The following is an 18067-nucleotide window of genomic DNA, read 5'->3' as shown; positions in this document are numbered from 1 at the left end:
ATTGTCCAATGGAAATACATGAAATTTGTAGCAATCTACAATTTTTCTACCAGTTTCTAAGTGTGTTTCATTGTTCCTTTGCTAATATTACATATTATCCTTTTCATAACCTCTGCTATTTAGTGGATTAAGATATGAAATTTTTTTTTGCCTATTAAATGAGCTAGACTGAACCTTTTATTTTTTATATTTTTTAAAAGGTTTATTTATTTGAGTGGGGGGAGGAGGAAGAGAGATTGGGGGTGGTGGAGGGAGGGCAGAGGGAGAGAAAGTCTCCCGCAGACTCCACACTGGGCCCGGAGCCTGGCATAGGGCTTGATTCCAGGACCCTGAGATCATGACCTGAGCCGAAAACAAGAGTCAGATGCTTAACTGACTGAGCCACCCAGGTGCCCCTAGACTGAATCTTTTAATACAAGTGTTGTGATTCTCTATTTATATTTTTATTTACTGAGATCTTGGCGATTTGTTTGTATGACCCTTTTATGTACTAAGGATATTGCAGAGTAATTTCTTCATAATATTTTTAAAGTGATGCAATGCCAGGAAGATTCTGATGCAACACATTATTTTGATGTGTTAAATTTTTGAAGTAATTGCATGTTTAAATTACTTATTGCTGGAGGTGTTCTTAGGTGGAATGGGTGGTTTCTAGCCACTGGAATGATCTAAGTAGAGGCTGTTTGATTTCTTAGGGAGGAACTGAAACATCTAAATGACAGGTTGGACTAGTGATCTTTAAGTTCTCTTAAAACCTAGAGATTTTATGATCTTAGCATTTGTCCAAGGATATAAGGCTAGTAAGTTTTGGAGGGTAGTTTTCTTCCAATACTCTATAAAATCAACCGGATCCTATAAGAATCAAAGGATGATTTCCCGAGTCTATTGCCTTTATGTACATTTTTTCCAGAAAACCCCAGTTGAAGAGTGTGAATGTGCTTTGTGTTGAGCTGTATCCTGGCCCTTTAGGACTTTATTTACCAGAAATAAACATGCATTTTTGGGGCACTTAGCTGGCTCAGTTGGTGGAGCATGTGACTCTTGATCTTGGGGTTGTAAGTTCCAGACCCACGCGGGGTGTAGTGATTACTTAAAAATAAAAACCTTTTTTTTTTTTTTTTAAGATTTTACTTATTTATTTGAGAGGGACGGAGAGAGAGAGAGAGAGAGAGAGAGCACAAGAGCAGGGGGAGAGAGAAGCAGACTCCACACTGATCAGGGCGCCTGACTCAGGGTTCCATCCCAGGACCTTGGGATTATGACCTGAGCTGAAGGCAGACGCTTAACCAACTGAGCCACCCAGGTGCCCCCAAAATAAAAATTAAAAAAAAAACCATACATTTTTACCAAAAGTTTTTACATATGAAGAACATTGATTTTGCAATCTAATTCATATTTTTGGTTTCTTCTATGTAATAAAATTTTATAAACTTATATTTTACATATTTATTCCTTATTAAATAATCTTTATTTAGATTTTTACACGTATATAACTATGCATGGTTGTATGTAAAAACCATGTGTACTGTATTTTATTAATAATATGGGTTTTGTTTTTTTTTTAAAGGTGATTGCTTACATAGTTTTCAGTTATGTGCCAACTTTGGAACTACTGCCAGCATAAAAGTTAGCTCCACTGTGATGTCTATGCAGATCTCTACTGCAGATGTCCCTGACATCTTGACACAACATAAATGACATGGATTTTATGTATGTATTTATTATACGATATGAGAGCTGTATGTGTTCTGACAGCCCTTGTGTTTCTCTTACTGGTGTGCTCATTACTGTGCGAACTACATCCTCACCAATCTCCCCTAGAGGTTACATGTTTTGGTGGGGAGGGAGCAAGTGGGACTTGATCTTTCTGTATCCCTAGCACTCAGTTTAGTGCTTGGCATTCTACAAAATTTTTGTTGAACTGAATTAAATGTAATAAGTCACATGCAAAGACCAGACATGAAACTGTGCAAGAGGTTATGGATTGAGTTTGTGCTGAGAAAGCTGACTGAGGGTGCTCAGGGCCGGCGCTGGGGTAACAGTTAGCGGAAGCTAAATGATTTGAGTGCCTCCCAGGAGCTGGCACGAACCTGGCATCTCACAGGCTTTCCCTTATTTAATCCTCACAACTATACTGTTTAAGTTTTTGTTTTTTATGTTGTTTTTACAGAGAAGGTTTAGAAAGGTTCAGTTAACTTTGTCAATCGTCAGTGGTAGAATTGGCATTTTCTCCAAGCTTAGACTGGCTTGGAAATGCAGGCTCTTTTCTCGTGACCAGGATGCCCGCAGTAAGCAGCCCAGTCTTGACTGGGGCAGAGTTGGGGAGGAAAGTGTGTTGGTTTAGAAAAGAACTTGGTTCCATTAACCTAGATGAATTTTGTCTTTGTATCTCTCCTCTCTCCACCCTTTGCATTTCTGCATGCCCTTTGCTTCAGCTTTTCTCACTCTCTCAAGACCCAGGGCCCTCTTGTTGCCTCCTTCCTTATAGTGCCCCCCTGGACTTTCTCTCCACACAAGCCGCATACTCTCTCCTTCCCATCCAGCTATAGTCCTCATTCTTCTTCCATTTAATCTGATAAACTCTTCTAGAAAAAGAATAGAATAATTGTTAATAATGTTTCTCCTCCTGCCCATGTGTTTTGTTAAATACAGATGTTAGTTGTAGGGATTCTAAAGTTGGGAGGGAGGCTTGGGTAGAAGGATATTTTGTATCTTCAGATAAAACCATAGATTGGGCTCCTGGGTGGCTCAGATGGTTGAGCGTCTGCCTTCGGCTCAGGTTGTAATCCCAGAGTCCTGGGATTGAGTCCCACATCGTGCTCCCTGCTCCTTGGGAGCCTGCTTCTCCCATGAATAAATAAATAAAATCTTTAAAAAAAACAAACCATAGATTGCAGCCCCTTAAGCTCTGAGTAGGGCACAAAGGGCCCTTAGATCTCCAGGACAACCAACATCTCATTTGTTCAATACATCCATGTGAAGGCCTACTGTGTACCACTGTTCTAGGTGCTTAATGTAAATTAACTCTTTTATCCTCCTAACATCCCAATGCGGTAGGTGAGAATGTTGCCCCTGCAGTTGGGACCAGAACCCTGCAGGTTTGGCTCTGGGGCATTAGGACACTCAGCTCATTTGGAGGCAGTGGGGAGGCAAGGGGAGAAGGCCAGGGAGAGGGAAGGTGGGAAAGAGGGTAACAGAAAAAGAGAAGCTCTTAACAGTGGCTTAGGACTTTGGACATGAAACAAAAAATAAGGTTAGCCAGTGAACTGTTTTTGGAATCCATTCAAGAGGTAGTTTAGAGCAATGAGAATGGGGGAGAAATTAGCACCTGTGCCAAGGGGGCAGCCACAGATTGTTGGGGCCCAAAGGAGTGGGGACACCACTGGGCACAGATCTGCCACTCTGTAGTTTATGACAGATAGTTTACTATGGGGTGGAACTCGCTGGAAGCACAGCCAGCAGGGAGGGAGTGAGGAAGGAGTCCGCCAAGGGATATTGCAGGGGAAGGTTCCAGGCTGGGAGTGTGAGCCAGAGGGAGGGAGGAAATGAGCTTTTCCTGGTGGGTGGATTTCACCCAAATGGAAGTCCAAATATGGGCCTCCAAGAGCTGGAGGACTGCAGGAGGGGGCCTCGTGTGTCTGGGAATCTCAAAGCCAAGATCATTCCTAAGCTGAGTGGGGGTGGATTCCTGGGAAGCCTCCTCATCATTACAAAGTATTTATTAAGTTCTAAGCTCTAATAGTTTCTCAAAAAGTGAATGTTTCTGGAAAAGACATTTAGAAGGTGTGAGAGAAACATATTCTTGGGTAAGTGGCTGAAGGCAGGCAGCCGGGCTCTCAGGAGCATTCTGTGCTAAGGTGATCAGTCGATTGTTCTGGTTTGCTTGGGACTATTCCAATTTTTGCACTGAAAATCCAGCCCCCCTTCAAAATGCTCAAGATTCTGCTCATATGCTATGTCTTGATAGAGGCCTTCCCTGATCATTGTCTGAAATAGTATCCCATCCCATCCCCAGTGGTCACATCCTACCCCCTTATCCTGATAACACTTATGCCCTTGAAATCAACTTATTTATTTGCTTACTGTCTCTTCTCCAAAACCAGAATATAAGTTCCAGAAAGACAGGGATTTGCGTTTGTTCACTGTTCTATTCCCAGCACACAGAACAAGACTGGGCACACAGAACAGGATCATTTTATATTTGTTGAATAAATGATCGCTTTTTAAGGTTTCTAGTACTGTGCTCAGCTGTGGACGTACAATGAGGAGAAAACCAGAAGTGGTTCTTGCACTCATGAAGCATAGAGTTTAGTGGAGGAGAGAAAGACATTAGTGACATATTTTCACATGTACAAGTAAAATTACAACGGGGTTGGATGAACAGATGGATAGGAGCCTAGAGGAGAGGTATGGATCTTTGAGAAGGTATGATGCCAGGTGGAGTCTGGGGCCCTGAGCTAGTGAAAGCTTGCCAAAGGAAGTAATGATTGAGTTGACTCTGAAGGTTGGAGAAAAAAATGCTTTCTTAGGAAGAGGGCGCTACGTGTGCAAAAGCTCTGGGGCAGAATGGCGCAGACTTGTTTGGAGAACCATAGTCAGGCCCTACGGCTGGTGTGCAGAAAGCAAGAGCACTTATGGTACCCTGTGAGGCCAGGCTGGAGAGGCAGGCACAGCCGGGCCACTTGGGGCCTTGTGCATTGGAGGCCTTGCTGAGGATTTGCCCATTTTTCCCTCAAGACTGATTGGAAATCGTTGAAGGGTTTTAAGCAGCGGTGTGTGTGCACATGTGCATGCATTGTGTGCATGTGATGATTAATCTTTTGTATTTTGAAGTGAGCATCCAGTTGATTGCCAGGGTTCCTCCATCCCCATGGTTAAATGGTTAAAAGTAGTCTGGGAGAGAATAATTAAAATATTTATAATTATAAAAGGTGGCTCGTAGTCTTAATTCTTTTCTTCTTCTGTGTGTTGATGGACTAAATTCCTGTGGCCTAAATAAGGGCAGAACAATGGGGGAATCAAATTTGTGGCCAAATAGTTTTTTGAGGAATCTTTCTAGAACTTGGTACTCCATAAATCTGTGAAGCCATTGTTTTCAAAGCACTCTTCTAGGCTCTGTGGGAAGAGAAAAAGGAAACCACATGAATGTTCTTCCCCCTTGGGGAGCTTAGATGTTTAATGACAGGTATGCAAATGAAAAAAGTCACAGGATAGACCCAGAAACAAGTGCTACAAGAACTGCTTCCTAGAGATGGAAGCTCCCATGGAGCAAGGTCCATGTCTGAATCATTTTTGTTCCTCCCACAGAAGTTAGCTGAGTGCCTTGCCCAAGAGATGTGTCAAATGAATAAAACTGAGGCTGATTGCCTCAACAGAGAAGAACACTTAGTCCATAAGCAAACCAGGCCTCTGGTGACACTTCCATTATAAAAAGTACTTCTGAAAAATGTAAACTGCGTGACGACAGTTTTGCATCCATTTTTTGGTTGTTTACTGCTGTGTCCCCAGTAGTGAGAAGCTCTGGAATGACCAGAGGACTTGGCGAGGAACTGGTTAAGTAAATGAATGGTCCCTCCATATGATGGGATACTATTCAGCATCTAGAGAGTATGTCACTGGGGAGCCTTGCTGGCTCAGTTGGTGGAGCGTGTGACTCTTGATCTTGGAGTTGTGAGTTCAAGCCCCATGTTAGGTATAGAGAGTAGTTAAAGTAAAATCTTAAAAAAAAAAAAAAAACATAACGAGTATGTCACAGAAGAAGGCTTACTGACTAGGCAGGGTAGTGAAAGCATCAGCTTTGGAGGCCCACTGCCTGGAGTGGAAGCCCAGTTCTGCCACTCACTAGCTGTGTGGTCTTGGGAGAGGTATTTAATCTCTCTGTAATGCATTTTCCTCAGCTGTACAATAGGTGTAATGATAGTACATACCTCAGAATTCTTATGAGAATTAATGAGCTGATACATAATGAGTTTATATTAAAGTATGTAGGGTAGTGCTTGCTATGCGGTAAGCACTCAGTGAGTATCAGTTCTAAGGGCTTTCCATATAGTGACTCCTAATCCTCACAACAACTCTATGAAGCAGGCACTGGTTTGAAAATAAAAAATATATTTTATTTTGTTTATTTATTTATTTATTTATTTGAGAGAGAGAGCATGCGTGCAAGCAGATGGGGGCGGGAAGGAGCAGAGGGAGAAGAAGAGGGAGAGAGAATCCCAAGCAGACTCCCCGATGAGCACGGAGCCCTACACAGGGCTCCATCCCATGACCCTGAGATTACCACCTGAGCTGAAACCAAGAGTCAGATGCTTAACCGACTGAGCCACCCAGGCGCCCTGATCCCCATGTTTTAGTAAGTGTGATTCTCTGAAAGTGATGGGTAGAAATTGGGACAGTTTTGTGAAGAGGAATGACATGATCTAATTTATGTTTTAACAGGATCACTCTGTCTGCTGTGTTGAAAACAGACTAAGGAGGCTGGAAGGGGCAAGGCCAGAACCAAGGAAACTACTTAGGAAACTATCGCAAGAATCCAGGTAAGATATGTTGTTGGCTTGTGTCAAGGTGGTAGCAGCTGAGGTGGTGAAAAACAGTGTGTTTCAGGGTATCTTTTGAAGTTAGAGCTCCATTTCAGGGTTTGCATGATGGAATGGATAGGAGGTGTGAAGAAGATGGGTCGTGGATGACTACATGATTTTGGATCCAATCAACTGGAAGGATGGAATTGTCATTAATTGAATAAGGAAAGACCGGAGGAGAGTAGGGTTGGAATGTATAATTGGAGAAGCCTATTTGTCGCCCAAGATGAGATGATAAATAGGCAGGTGGGACATATGAGTCTGGAGTTCAGGGAAGAGTTCTGGGATGGAGATAGAAATGTGCACCTCGTTGGCCTACAGATGCTATTAAAAACCATGCGACTGGATAAGATCACTGAAGGAGTAAGTAGAGATGGAAAGCAGAAGTCCAAGGCTGGAGCCCAATCTTTAGAGGTTGGGGAGATGAGCAGGAACCAGCAAAGGCTGAGGTGGACAGCCAGTGAGGCAGGAGGAAAACCAGGAGCATGTCAGAATCCTGGTAGCCAACCAGAGAAGAGACTCAAGTGTTTTACATGTTTTTAAAATGTAATCTTGGAAACATCCTTGTCAGTTGCCCCTGTAGCCATGTAGGTGATGTCATAGGTGGAGGAACCTGGGCTCACACAGGTTGGGCCCAAGATGCACAGTCTGAAGCAGAAATTGGATTAGAGAGCAACTTATCTGACTTTATGTCCAGTACCTTTTCCTTGTCCCACACTTCTGCACCACGGACCCCTCTTGGTCAGAAGAGGGAGACTTGCCCCATCAATTTTATTGGGTTATTCCCCTCACCTTGAAAATGGTCTGTTCTAAACTAGTCATTCAACTGGTGTGCCCTGGTGCAAAAACCTATTTGGTATTTAAGTAAGAGCGCCCGCGACAAAAGAAGACCGAAAAGGAAATAGGATAGGCAGCTTGTCAACAGCTGAAGGATATGACAGAATTAGTGTGGCCTGCTTAGGGATTTCAATTTGGAATTCCCCAGCCTCAGGGGAGGTATAGTGGGCATGATTAGGAGCCTGTGCTCTGGGCCACAGAGGGTTAGTTGTATAGAGGTGTGTGTGCACCTCTGTACCTCTGCATGTGTGGATGCCTGTGCATATGAGAGAGAGAGAGGAAAAAAGCAAAATCTCTTGCCAACCTCATCAGCCCATTTGTGAGCTGACCCTGGGGTGCCTGGACCAGATGGGCCTGCAGGACTCTACCGGAAGAAGCCTGATGTCAGGCAGATGAGAAGTGACAGAGATGGCCTCACGATGGAAAGAGAGGGCAGGGACAGCGATACGTTCTCTGCTTGTTTCCTGTCCTTATAGAGAGGAAGGTGAAAGCCATCCAGAAATTTAAATATGCTTTACCTACCCCACCTTCTTCTACCTGTCGGTGGCATGAACTTGGAACTGGGAAAACAGAGTTGGATAAAACTGTGAGGAATTCTATGGGGCGGGGGGAGGGGCACTGAACTATCTGTAAGAACTGTGGTGCTAAAAAATGAATAAGAAAAAAGTTGAGGATAGACTGGACCAGCAAATAGGCTGGTTGAAGCTAAACACATGGCGAACTAGGAGAGAAGAGAATTGGGTAAGGAGTTACCTGAATTTTGGGGAGGTAGGTTGTAAGACAAGGCAACTCAGAAACAGGCTTTGACACGAGGCCACGATCTGTGGGGTTGAGACCACCAGTGGCTTCTGGTTGTTAGCAAACCTATTCCAGCTGAGACAGCACCCCCCAAATTGCCTGGGAGGGGAGCCCAGGCTATTTAAGCTGACATTGTTTCTTAGAGGGTGAGCAATTTTTTTTTTTTTAATGAAGACTTAATTTGTTAGAACAGTTTTATGTTCAGTTTTAGAGCAGGAAAATTGAGGGGTCGGTACAGAGATTGCTCACGTATGCCCTGTCCACACATATAAATAGCCTCCATCATTATCAACATCCCGCAGCAGAGTGGTACATTTGTTATAATTGGTGAACTGGCACCAACACATCATATTCCCTCCAAGTCCATAGTTTACATTAAACAGTGTCATTATACACTTGTACCAACCCATAGAACGTACACCACTGAGAATGAGCACTAATGTAAATACTGGACCTTGGGTTAGCATTTTTAATCTTGCAAAGATTTATAAGTAAATGTAGAAATGTTTAAGAGAACCATCAACCTCATAATAGTTTTGTCAATTTGTGTACACTTGGTATTTTAAGTATTTGCAATATTTAAGGGAAATTGGCCCGTGAGAGTAATGGTCATTTTTTGACCATTTTAAATATGTAATTAAGAAATGACTTAGTTTTGTGATTTTATATTGAAAGACATTCTAAAATTACTGTCAGTATTGGAATATTTGAGACTGGAAGATCTGTCATACTTTGAATTTTATTTTATTAGAACTATATGAGATTTTTAGACAATTAGATGTACTTATAAAAGATTAAATATATCATGTTACATATTAATATTGAATATGTTTATAATATATAAATATATCAAATGTATTTATATTATAATTTAAATATTAAATATATATAATTTATATATTAAATATCAAAATATAAACATGGTTTAAAATGAGTGAGTTTTTTAAACTGAATTTTTAAATGGAATCAAACATTAATTAAAAACCTCTTAAATGTGATTAATACTTGCTATGTTTATAAAGATTAATAATATCTCTAAATTGAACTTAAAAGTTTAAGGAAGACCTAGATTTTTAAGTTTATAACTTTAACAGTTTGAGGATTAAATTTTAAAAATCAAAGTAGCTCTCTGTAATCTTTTCTATGTGAAGAGAGGGTCCTTGAGATTACCCCCAAAAATCTCATTATTCTATCAAGGGCCCCGTGGCAGCTCCTGGGTGTCCAGTCCTTCCATGCGTTCAGTGACTCTTACTTCCAGGTAGCTTGCTGTTGGAGGACAGCTGGCTAAGGCAGGACCCTGTGGGGGAGGCGGAGAGCCTTGGTGTTCAGGAGTCCAGGAGGTAGAGGCAGCTCTACTCCCTTTTTCCTCAGGGGCATGTTGATCTTGCATCCTGGAGACTGGGCAAAAGGGCTGAGAGCTATAAAGACAGCAGGGAAAGCAAACTTGGAGAGTAGATGACAGAGTAAGAGGCAACTCTAGAAATAATGAAGGAACCAAAGATGGTAGAAACTGTGAACACATGCTCAGGAGAGGATTGTGACTTCAGCATGAAATCAGCGTGGTCACTGTCTCATTTTGTAGATAAGGAAACAGACTCAGAGAGGTTAATGACTCACTAAGATCTCATGGCTTGTCAGAGGTAGAGATGAGACTGGGGAATGGATCCTCTAACAACTCCTAATTTAGGATTCTTTTCAGAGTATTTCTTGGTATCAATGCAGGGTAAGCGGTTTTGATGGTCAACACCCAGTCGGAGCACAGGTTGGTGGTTGAGGTTTTACAATTTGTCTGAAGGGCTACTGCCTTACGTCCAAGGCTTTGGATAGAAATTAATTGTTAAATACACTCACCTCCTCCCTGTAGACTTTTAAGTCTCTTTTGGATCCTGGTCCTGAATCCTGGACATTTCAAAGCAACCCAGTTCTGAGGGGAATGTCCTCAGGACTAGAATGTCTTATCCTGGTAGAGGTCTTAGGAGGAGCACTCCTGTGAGGCCCTCTCTGAGGCCCTGTGCAAAATGCCAATGTGACAGCATCCTGCTGGGACAGGTACTGGTGGGAGCGGGAGTGGGCATGGTTGGGGGAGTGGGCCTGGTGGGGAATGAGGGGTAAGTCCGTGTATCCTGGAAAATGGAAGGTTTCTGAAAAGGATGGGGATAAAGATCTCTAGGGAAGAAGGGCAGTGGTGCCATCGAGGACTGTGTGAAGTCCAAAGAGCTCCTCATTTTGCATGTTCTTCCCCTGGGCCTTACCATGTCTACATGTTTAATAACATGCTTTATGACTGGGCAGGTTCGCACACCTTTTGCAATAACCTCTCCAGGGGGAGAGAGAGAGAGAGAGAGAGAGAGAGAGTAGGTAGCAGTATCTCTGTTTTATGGCTGGGGAATCTAAAGCCCCAGAAGGATAAAAACATGCCTAATAGAAGAAAAACCTAGGAAGACGTAGGGCCTGATTTCTGAACTCAAACCCCCTTCTTCCATTCTTCCTCTTCTCCTTCTCTTTTTAATTTTAAAGTTTTTATTTTTCTTCTTTATGGAGGCAATATATGATCCTTGTTAAATGTTATTAAATATATTAAGATAGAATAAAATATAGATAAAATTTGAAAAGAAGAAAAAATTATAATTCTACCACTTAGAGTTAATCACTGTTACCACCTCGAAGTACGTCATTTTGCATTCTTTTCTATGCACACAATAGATATCATTATCAATATGGCCTCATACTACTCGTAATTTCTATAACATGCTTTTTTCTCTTTTGTTCCCTTTTTTTTGCATCGACCCAAAGAGGGGGAAGAAAAGAGCCTTTAGACAAAAGTCTTTTTTAAAAAATTATTTTAGAGATAGAGGAGGAGAGGGAGAGGGACAAGCTGACTCCGCACCGAGCACAGAGCCTGACTTGGGGCTTGATCCCAGGACCCTGAGATCATGACCAGAGCTGAAATCAAGGTTTGGATGCTTAACCGACTGAGCCACCCAGGCACCCCTACACTAAACTCTTAAAAGTTTTTATGGGGGGGGCACCTGGGTGCCTCAGTTCATTAAGTATCTGCCTTCGGCTCAGGTCATAATCCTGGAGTCTGGTCTTGGGTTCTGTGCTCAGCAGGGAGTCTGCTTCTCCCTCTCCCTCTACCCCTCCCCCCTACTCACGCACTCTCTCTTTATTAAATAAAAAATAAAATCTTTAAAAAAAAGTTTTTTGGGGAGTGCCTGGGTGGCTCAGTTGTTAAGCATCTGCCTTCGGCTCAGGTCATGATCCCAGGGTCTTGGGCTTGAGCCCCGCATTGGGCTCCCTGCTCAGAGGGAAGCCAGCTACTCCCTCTCCCACTCCCCCTGCTTGTGTTCTCTCTCTCTCTGTGTTTCTCTCTGTCAAATAAATAAATAAAATCTTAAAAAAAGTTTTTTTTAACCAAAGTAATATAGGTACATAATTGAAAAAGTCAAAATAGTACTACAACTTTTACATCAAGAAATATTTGCCATGTTCATCCTACCCCACATTTGATTCCACCTCAGAAGCAACTACTTCTAAATCTTAAAACTTTCTAAATGACAAGCTTATAATGCTCTTTGTTAGTTTTTCAGGTTTAGATATTACACATCAACTTCCTCTATGTAAGATGATGGTTTGGTTTCTGACATTTGTGTCACCCATGTCCCTCTCTTCCCTTCCTCTCTTTTTCCAAATATGGTCACAACACTGGTAATGTGGGTTAAATGAATATTCAGTGATCACATTTCTGCAAGTATGTAAATATCATTAAGGCTGAGCCATATAGGGTACTAGGAGTGTGCTTTCTATTTTATCCAGCTCTTTCCCCCTGGAGTTAATACTTGACTTTGTTTTAATTTGCTTAGTTGCTTGGTTTTCTATACCGAGCTCTTTCACATAACTGTTAATCACATCTTGATCTATGTGCAAACATTATTATTTTTTTTTTTCGAGAGACAGCCCTCCTAAGAGGCTCCTGTCTCCCATACCCTATCAGGACTGGTGGCTCTCCAGGACTGCTACGTGTTTTCCTCACCATCACCCTGGAACTTTCCTCCACCTCTCTCCTGAGTTGGATCCCCTAGTTCTGGCTCCTATGTCTTCTTATGTCTTGGTTTACTCTGTTAGTTTTATTATAGATGCTATCCAGGAGTGGCCCGAGACTGCCCATGTGCTTTTTACCCTGCTACATATAAACCTCACCCTTTTAATGGGTGAGGAAATAAATGTTGGTTTTTGTTTTCAGCTCAGCATAAACCAAGAGAAGGAATTCATCCCACCTGGAGTCCAACAATTCCTGTTCCAGAATTAGTCAAATTTGTTTTCTTTCTAGATTTAGCAAGCTGGTTACAGTTAAAAACTGAGTTTCGTTGACCTTAATAAGAAGGCAATAGGAAAAAAAAGAAGAAAAACCTTTATCTGAAAATCCAAGCTGTGACCATCGAAGGAAAGAACAGCATAAAGTTTGCTCCCTTTAAAGAAAAGGGGGACTTGAACGGAGCATCTTCAGCCCACCCACAGTCTCCCCGCTTGGAGACTTTGGCAGGCGATGTGCAAATTGTCACATGTGCCTGGCCTGGCCTGGCTCTCTTCCAGATTTCTGCCCCGTAAGTGGCCTGTGGGTTCTCAGATGTGGTTCGATGCTTCGTTTGCCACTTTTTTTTTTTTTTTTTTTCAGCACAAAATACAAGCCTTGGACAGGTGCTGGGGATGTAGTGGCTTCTGAAATTGTTTCCCAGAAGGCAGTGACTCATCACAGGAAACCCCTTTGTTTTCTCTGACCTTCCCTTGGCTTCCTGCTCCACCCATCTGTGTGTGAGTTTTCACATTCCTCACCAAGAGACAACAACTTACCTCTAACTTGAGTCAAGAGTGGTGAGTGGAGATAGTTCTGGGAATAAGTTGGGACCACCTCTTCCAACAACAGTGCCCATGAAGGCAGCAGGCTTGTTCTCAATGCCTTGGCCTCTCCCCATTGCTGTATGGGTCAATTTCCATTCCATGACTCCTGGGAAATCCCTTTTCCTATGTCCCTGACCACACGGATTGTCACATTGTCAAAGAGGTGGATTTGCTCTCTTAGCCCTGACTCTAATCAGGGACAGCTTTTGCAGAACTCCTTTTCTGGAAAATATATATCACTCTACATTTAGTAACAGGTGTTCAATTGTTTTTAATTGATGTGCGCTAAATCAAAGAGGATGTTGGTGGTTGTTGACCCACAGAGCTTCTTCAGGTATATAGCCAAGGTCTTCAATGGATACATGTTGAAGTGAATCATACCACTCAGATTCCTACATGTTTAGAGTTAGAAAGGAGCTTAGAGGTTATCCAGTCTTGCTTTTTCTTTTTATAGGCAAGGATCACGAAGGCCCATCAAGTTACTCTCTCATGGTCACCCAGGCAGGTCCTGGCCTCGTGGGTCCTGGGCCATCTGAGGCTGTCTGCATACTCAGGCTTGCCTCTGCACTGCTCTCCAGTGGCGCTGTAGTCCCACTTCCAGCTGCACCTCTTCTTGGCTCTCTGCACCTCAGGGTGGAGCCTCAGGTGGGCAAAAACCCTTCCACGAGGTCTCACCCCTCCACTGCCACCGCCTTCCCTGACGTTCTTCCGTGGCCAGGCTTCTCTCCAGACTACAGGCAAATCCAGACTGTCGACTTTGGTTTCCTTTGGCTGAGAACCCATGACTTTCCATGAAGAGTGTGTTTCAAAGTAGTTCTTCAAAAACTTAATGGCAAAATACTCAAGAAAATTTGAAGAAGACATGAACAAGTGGTTTTTTAACTTTTTTGGTGGTTTTTTTGGACATTTCCCTACTAGACCCCTCCCTTCCAAGGAATAGCTTGGTTGTTTGTTTTATCATCATCATTTAATCGTCACCTTACTCATCCAACTTTGTATCCTGCTATTTTCCATTAGTGTTCTTTTAGGATAACTCTATGACAGAAGATTGGGAGCAAATATTGGTCTGCTTTTTTATGAAAACTTCTGTTAGAACACGGTCACCTATTTAGAAAAATAGGTTCCCTACTTTTTGGTAGGACAAACAATAATGTGCATGTCCAAGACACATTTGGGGGGGGCAGGAGCCATGGTCTATATATCCCCTAAATCTTCCCATCTTCCTCACTACCCCATGTGGAGCAGCTGGGGTTGCATTCTCTGTCACTGACACTGTGCTTCCTGATAATCTGTGAACCAGAACTCTTCCTTTGCTACCATATCCACATTCAATCATGTCTTCTGGTCTCCCTGGTGGTAACAGCTCAGCCCCAACCACCATGTTGACCTATTTGCCATCTCTGATCTCTTGTTTATTGTGCAAGAATCTGTTATAAAATAACCAGCTGTGAGGCCTGCACACCCTACAACTCTGTGAAAGCAGGAACCAAGTCTTCTTATAGGTCTTTGGCATGTTTCTGTATGCCCAGTATGATGCCCAGCATACAGAAGATACCTAAGAAATGTTCGGTGAGTGAATGAATGGATAACTCTAATTGTGACTGCAGAATAGTCTTCCTTTTTGGTAACTCCCAAAGCAAAACCACGGCTGTGATGGGAACATCCTCACCAGAGTATTTCCTACCATGAGGGAAGAAATAAACTGAATCAGAGATTGAAAGTCAGAAAGGCTGAGAAGTATCTTGGGTAGGAATGATGGTTCCTGGTTTCTCCGGTTCTTTCTTCTTAACTCCCCACAGCCCACGGAGCCTGGATATTACAAAATCCTTTTTATCACTTAAGAATCGTAAGTGCCTGATTTTTCTTTGTTACCCTTCTTAATTTTGAAGCAATAAAGCTTTATTTCCCGAGATAGGAGCAGCAAACTCCACTCTAGGAGAAAGCCCAAATCTTCATAAGTTTCCCTTCACACCTCAAAATCTTAGTCATGGGCTAACCTTGCTTGTGATGTAAAATTACTTCTCAGTGGAAGACTCCTCAGCAGTAAGAGAGAGGGAACAACATGATAGATACAACAACCTGAGTGAATCTCAAAATAATTTTGCTGAGTGAAAGAAATCTGAGCAAACAGTATGTACTGTGTGATTCCACTTACACAAAATTCTAGAAAATGCAAGCTGATCTACTGTGACAGAAAATGGTTGCCTCGTAGGTAGGAAGGGAAGAACTAGGAGGCAGGGGTTATAAAAGGGCACCAGAAAACTTTGGGTTGTGATGGGTATGCTCATTATTATTATGATTGTGTTAATGGTTTCACAAGTGTGTATGTATGTCAAAGCTGGTCAAGTTGTGCATTGTAAATATATGCAAATTATATTGGACGTCAGTTACACACCAATAAAGTGTTTTTAAAATTGTTGCAAGCAAATGGAGTCCTATTCCCCACCCTATATTTCCTACCTCACTTTCCAGCTTCCTCCTACTAAAAGGTGATCACACCCCATTTTGTTCCTAACGTGCAATCAGTCCTTTGTTACGGTAGACACTGAGATTTCTTTGCTTCTTCTGGAAGTAAAGGAAATATTTAAATTGGGTCACCATTTCCTCCCACTTAATTCCCAGGCCCTCCTGAATGCTATAGAGAAGCTTACCCTCTTCTGTCTGTAGCCATTTAGGGACTGCCCCCTGCCTGGCTCCAGTGACAGGTTTTTGAATAAACAGCAGCTGATTGTGTAGCTGGTACTTGCATGACTGCAAGCCTGGGTGGGCCATGACTTACCAGCTCGAATGATAACAATTCTCAGACCTTCACATGTTCTGGGGATGCTTTTCAAAAGTCCCATCGGTTCTACACAGGATGGCCCAAGACAGTGACCTGCCAGTTTGCCTGTTCCTTCTCAAAGTGTTCCCTCATTGCTCCCCAAGGTGCTTTAGGGTTTGGTAGCTCCAGATTAGTAGTGAGAAGTGCAGACAGATCTCCTCCTGAGGAAGTCAGCATTATTCTAATGTTAGAGGTATTTCTGGAACCTAAGGAAGAATTGGCCATGAGTCCCTGGAATACACAGATGGGGGGCATCACTGACCAGCTGAGCTGCTGCCTGTTCTCCCGTCTTGCAGAGACCAGAGGTTCAAGGGTTTGGGTGGTTAAATAAGTAGCAAAGGCCTCACGTTAGAGCAGGGCTACTACTCACACCTGTGCTGGTCTGGGACTAAGGTAAGAAATTGAGAGCCAGTGTTTAGAATAGCAACATGCTAGCATAATTTTGTTAACTGTTGGATCTAAGAACAAAAGAAGTTGGGCTTACATTTGCATGTCTTTTACTTTAAACTCTTTTTTAGTAATTTCTTTTTATTTTACAAAAGTTGGAGTTCATAATGGATTGGAAAAAAAAAATGAACTGGCTCTTCACTACAGATCTTTTGAGACACACTGAGCTAATTCCATGGCCTCTGAAGGGCAGTTCTGGGTGCCTTCCTTCCAAAGGCATGGTAGATGAGCTATGGAGAGATGAGGTGGACCGTGCCAGGGAGGAGGAGGGCAAGGAGTCACCCTTTGTCTCTAGTACCCTCTCCTTGACCAGACTGTACACGCATCCCTGGGGAAGCATCGCACCAAGGATGACCACAGTTGAGACAAAATTGAAGGGGACTGCAATCACAGGAGGGCCAGGAAAAACCGTGGTTATCATCTAGAACTCCTGCCTTAGGCCAATGTCCTTCACAATGGACCTTAGGGGCAGGTGGAGGAAGTAGCTGAGAAATAAGGATTTGAGGGGAACTATAGCTCACACCTCACTAGTCTGGAATGAGCTGAAAGTGGAAGTTGGACTGAAGAGAATTTCCTACATTTAGGATGCTTCTATAACCCGGGAGGAGGAGGAAGGATGCTTGCAATGATTGCTCGGCAATTCATGCAAATATACGGATATTTCTCTGGAGTCACTGAGGGGCGGAATCATCCCTGTAGAAGACAGGGAAGGAACAGCACATTGGACAGAAAAGTTTTAATGAAAAGAGGTGGGCTCAGAAAAGGGCTGAGTATAAAATGGACCTACTATCTATCTTAAAATGGGGAGATCCAAGCAGCTGAGAGGCATCAAGAAGGACCTATACTTGGAGTCTTCACCATCATATTTTAGGGCTGTCTCTGCTGGACCCTGCTCTGTTTCTGTAGTAAATCATGGTGTGAGGTGATATTCAGGTTCCCAGGGGATGTGAGACAGAGCACTGCCCTGCCTGTCCTTGAAGCAGTCAGCTGACAACCCCCTCACACTCCCATATGCTGGAGAGGTGGTGGGACAGAGATGACAGCTTCCTCTTGTTGCCTCTTCCGTGACTCAGTCTGCCCTCGTCCCTGGTTGCTGACGATGATGTACTCCTTGACTGAGAGGAGAGAATCAGGTTGGGTGGGTTCTGGCTCTTTAATATGAGAAAAGCTTTTGTGTCTTAGTTTTGGAAAAGAAAGGAAACACCCAGCCCTTTTGCTTTTTTGTTAAATTAGAGGGTGCTTTCTGCCTTGTAAATTCTCCTGAAATATATGTTGGCTTTGACTTGGTGATGATGCAGGCATGTCTGAGTGTGCCTTCTGTGTGGCAACACATTCTTTCTAGTCCCAAGGGTTGGAGTGCAGGGAAAGCTGAGAGTCGACCTTGGGTCTCATGTTGGTTGGTGCCACACCAGGAGGAGGCACTTGCAACATGGTGGGCTACTGGAAAACTGAAGCAGGGTTGAAAACTTGGCGACCTTTTCTCTTGTGCCAAACCCAAGTTAGTGACAATGCGGTCCTAGCTACTAACTTTGGGCGATGCTTTGCATTGTCTGGAACCATCTGCAAGGAGTTTTAAAGGGAATGACAAAGGAGGGCAGGAGTAACGTGAAGGCTGCTACCGGATAATGTGATAGTTAACTTATAAAGCCAAGCTGGCGCCTTCTGGGGATGAAGTGACTGACTCCCC

General features: G+C 43.0%; 2 long non-coding RNA genes across 2 annotated transcripts in view; one reads left to right on the top strand and one right to left on the bottom strand.

Annotated features, from left to right (window-relative positions):
- The window catches only part of LOC112822488 (uncharacterized), a 34538-nt gene that overhangs the window by 2735 nt on the left and 13736 nt on the right, over nucleotides 1–18067 (bottom strand). The window lies entirely within an intron of this gene.
- The window catches only part of LOC141373238 (uncharacterized), a 67996-nt gene that overhangs the window by 40690 nt on the left and 9239 nt on the right, over nucleotides 1–18067 (top strand). Inside the window, exon 2 of the long non-coding RNA XR_012378966.1 lies at nucleotides 6439–6536. This is a non-coding gene — a long non-coding RNA (uncharacterized lncRNA). The remainder of the gene's footprint in view (nucleotides 1–6438; nucleotides 6537–18067) is intronic.

Source organism: Callorhinus ursinus, unplaced genomic scaffold (assembly GCF_003265705.2).
Source record: "Callorhinus ursinus isolate GAN/ISIS: 27379988/994484 unplaced genomic scaffold, GSC_fseal_2.0 scaffold8, whole genome shotgun sequence".
Taxonomy (NCBI): domain Eukaryota; kingdom Metazoa; phylum Chordata; class Mammalia; order Carnivora; family Otariidae; genus Callorhinus; species Callorhinus ursinus.
The sequence above is the reverse complement of the archived record's forward strand: the minus strand, read 5'-3'. Positions and strand labels throughout refer to the sequence as shown.